Here is a 4,470-nt window from a genome sequence, read left to right as displayed (position 1 = left end):
ACTCAACAAAATCATCAAGTTGAGGGGGAGCATTCGCAAATTCAACAGGATCGTCATTTTGAGGGGGAGCATCAAGATGAACATCATGTTGAGGGGGAGCATGATGAAACAGAAACAATTAATCTTGATGAAAATGATGAGTTTCATGAATTAAATGATAATTTTTCTGTTGCAGGATCTGAAAATGAAGATATGTATGAAGATGCACCATTGGAATTTAATCCTGATTTTCCACCACTTGAGAAATGGACAAGAAATCATCCCAAAGAACAGGTAATCGGGAATCCACAAGATGGTGTGTTGACAAGAGCTCAAATTCGTGCGAAAAATGAGACTCGAAGCAGTTCGCATATTTTTAGCTTATGCAGCTCACAAACACTTTGATGTTTTTCACATGGATGTTAAATGCGCATTCTTAAATGGGGAACTTGAAGAAACAGTGTATGTTGAACAACCACCGGGATTTATAAATGTAGAACATCCGGGTCATGTCTACATTCTAGACAAAGTAGTTTATGGGTTAAAACAAGCACCAAGAGCCTGGTATGCAACACTTACAAATTTCTTGAAACAATCTAAATTTAAACAAGGATCAGTTGACCCCACATTATTTCGCAAGAAAGTTGGGAATCATCTCATGCTTGTTCAAATTTATGTTGATGATATTATTTTTGGATCAACTAACCCAGCATTATCAATTGAATTTGAAAATCTAATGAAAAGTCAATTTGAAATGAGTATGATGGGAAAAATCAATAATTTTCTTGGTTTGAATATAAGACAGAACAGGGATGGAATTTTAATCAATCAAGAAAAATACACAAAGAACTTGCTTGAAAAGTTTGGAATGACCAACAGCACGAAGCTGAGAGTACCAATGGCAGTGGGAACAAGACTAACTCCTTCATTAGATGCTCCTGCTGTTGACTTAACACTTTATCGAAGCATGATAGGGTCTTTATTGTACTTAACTACAAGTAGACCTGATATTATGTTTTCGGTATGTAATTGTGCTAGATATCAAGCTAATCCCAGAGAACCTCATTTGACTGTAGTGAAAAATATTTTTCCCTATCTAAAGGGGACAGTTTCGTTCGGACTTTGGTATCCTTCGAAATCGGGATTCTTCATTCAAGCTTTTTCAGACTCTGATCTAGGAGGATGTACTTTGGATAGGAAAAGTACAAGTGGTGGTTGTCAACTATTGGATGGGAAGTTGGTGAGTTGGCAATCAAAGAAGCAAACTTGTGTTGCTATATCAACTACTGAGGCTGAATATATTTCAGCTGCTACTTGCACTTCGCAAATTATCTGGATTCAGAGTCAACTCCGTGACTATGCGATAAACATGAAAAAGAATCCCTTGTATTGTGATTCACAAAGTGCAATTCGCATTTGTCATAATCTAGTACAACATTCAAAGACAAAACACATTGCTCTTCGATATCATTTTATCAAAGATCATGTTGAAGATGGGAATATTGAAATTCATTTTGTTAAAACCACTGAACAACTTGCTGATATTTTTACTAAACCTCTTGATGAAAAATCATTTGTAAGAATTTTAGCAGGTTTGGGGATGATTGATGCGAATTCAGTTTCAAAATATCAAGAATGAAAGGTCCATTCAGCAGTTATGAGTCAGAATCGTTCAGAAGTTACTGTTCATTCAGAGGCTTCGCATGGCTTCGCATCCACATTTCTTCGCATTCGCACACATAATAACTAAGGTAAGTTTAACATTTATTTTGTGTTTTAAAATTTTTTTAAGAAAAACTTGAAAAATCAAAAATATTTTGTTTTGTTTTGTTTTTATTTTCGAAAAAAAAAACTTGAAAAATCAAAAATATTTTCTTTTGATTCATTTTCATTTTCGAAAAATCAAAAATCCAAAAAGATTTTATTTTGTTATGTTTTTATTTGCGAAAAACTTGAAAAATCAAAAATATTTTTTTTGTTTTGTTTTTATTTTCGAAAAATAACTTGAAAAATCAAAAATATTTTCTTTTGTTTTGTTCTTATTTTTGAAAAATTCAAAAATCACAAAAATATATTTTTTGTTACCCTTGTTCTTTAAGTATTGTGTGTTTTGAGTTTAGTCAAGAGCTTAATGCGAAGAGGTCATGCTTATATGTTTCTATGGGAAGGTATCAATTCTTTCAAATTTGTACTAGTTAGGATGTCCCTAGAAGCATGCCGCAGCATGTTGACTCAAGCCTCGTATGACTCTATGTGTGAGAAATGAAAGCCTTAATGAAATCATCTCATGAAAATTTCTTCCCGAAAAGGCTTGTATTCGCATTAGTCAAAAGAGCTACCTTACTCTTCTCATATGAGTTAAGAGTTTTCTGTTTGGTCCACACATAACAGAGGTACATTTGATCTAATAACCAATCTTTTTCATCACAAAATTCTTAACACAAATCACACACAAAGACGTATGTCCGAGAGGTCTCTGATCAAACCCATCGAGACCTAGATATACAAACATTATGTGTTAATGATCTGACATCATGAGTCCGTGATGAAGGTGAAACCCAAACATCTTTTCACTTAAAGAATTGACGGGGAACATTGTTCCAGATATTAACGAAACTTTTGTTTCAGTACCAAAATTTCGAAACTCCAAATCATATTCAATTCGCATGCGTGGTCTTGATCAAACATTCGCAACCCACGATGTTTGTTACCCAACAAGATCCAGTACAACAATTTTTATGAATATGATTTCTATGTGAGTTTCATTCGCAAATCCTAGTCATGATAAATATTTTCAAAAGCCAACTTGTCACTGACTACACTGGTCATACAAGTAATTTCAGTTACAATTTCTCACCTTATGTTAAGGTTGATATGTAATGAAATTTGAAACCAACCCAAAAATATCTTTCAAAAGAAGCCCTTTGATACTTATCAAAAAGTATTTGATTGTAATTCACGGGAACATACACAAGCTGTTGATCATCTTTCTTGATGATTAACGAAGCAACCTTTTCCTGGGGTTTAACTGCCTTTGTGTCAAATTGATTTTTTTTTGACATCACAGAATTCCAATTTTTTTTGTTGTTTCTTATCTTATTTCTTTGGAACACTGCACTCACGAAATCCTTGAGGTTCTGAGTAATACCAACTCAGGCTAATGATTTCGCAAGTCTGGCATATGACTTCGCTTCTCATCCCAAAAGTGAAAGAGCCTTGCCTCCATGCGAAGGGTTCTAATGGTTCCAATTCTATAACGGGAAAATTGACAGGCTGTGTACTCGAGATGGTTGGTATTCTGTCCGGTTTTCTACGAGATGTGACCGCTACTTTTTGCAGCATGGCTACCTTTTTGCTGTCATGGTCCAATTATCAAGGTGCCACATCGGATAACATTAAATGCATCCCACTTTTATTTCAAATCGATTAGGGTTACCTATAAAAGGGGCTTCAAGATCATTGTATACGGTTACACGAACAAACATACTCACTCCTAAATTTCTTCATCTTCTTCTGAAGAAGCGAAAGTTGATCATTCGCAACGAGTCTTCTGATGAAGAGGTGGTTCCAGAGACTCCACCTATTTCTACACCGGTAACTGTTTCTATTCCACTCGTTTCAATAACACCTACTTTGCAAATTTCTACCACAAGCCCACTATCCATTCCACTTGAAATAGTCACTACCAAATCAGTTTCTGAGGAGGTACCTATTTTTGATACGGTTGTCAACGTATCTGATACGGGGGCACCTATCACAAGTGTTGCAACCACTTTGCCCATTAGCCTACCTGCTACATTACCTATTTCATCTGTGACAGTCTCTACTTCATTACCACCGGTTTCACTTCCAACTCCTACACTTTCTATCTCATCCATTTTTGACCATCCTCTACAACATCCATTCACAACCTTATTTCCATCACAATCACCTGAAACTCCTCAACCTTCGCAACCCATGTCCGATGATGAAACTGAAGGAGGAGGTTTTGGAGGAATATTTGAGGATTTACATTTTGATTCAGAGGAGGAGGAGATACCTGATCATATGCTTATGACAGGAAAGCAGTTCAAAATCCTGAATCAAAAGTTGAATGCCATTATTCAATCACAAGCTGATTCTGGTACAACGTCATCTATATCAAGATTGGAGGTTGAAGCTATGATCAAAGCTGTTGAAAAGAGAATACTTGATAAAGTTGATCAGTCAGATAAGAATAATGAGCTTTGCATTCAAGCTGAAGCGAGTTCATTTAATGGTGTTGTTAAAGAATTGAAGACTGTTGCAAAAGAACGTCACGTTCTTTTTGTATAGGATATAAAGAAGGTTAGGGAGGATGTCAACTTTAAAGTTGAGGAATTAAAGAAAGAACTTGCGAAGGAGCTTCTAGATATTACTTCTCAAATTTTGGAAGTACAGAAGAGGGTTGATGTGATTGCAACAGCCCTGAAAAAAGTTATCAATGATTTTCCATCTCCTGCTCCGATTCTT

Source organism: Lactuca sativa, chromosome 3, assembly GCF_002870075.4.
Source record: "Lactuca sativa cultivar Salinas chromosome 3, Lsat_Salinas_v11, whole genome shotgun sequence".
Lineage (NCBI taxonomy): Eukaryota > Viridiplantae > Streptophyta > Magnoliopsida > Asterales > Asteraceae > Lactuca > Lactuca sativa.
This window is presented reverse-complemented; position numbering follows the sequence as displayed.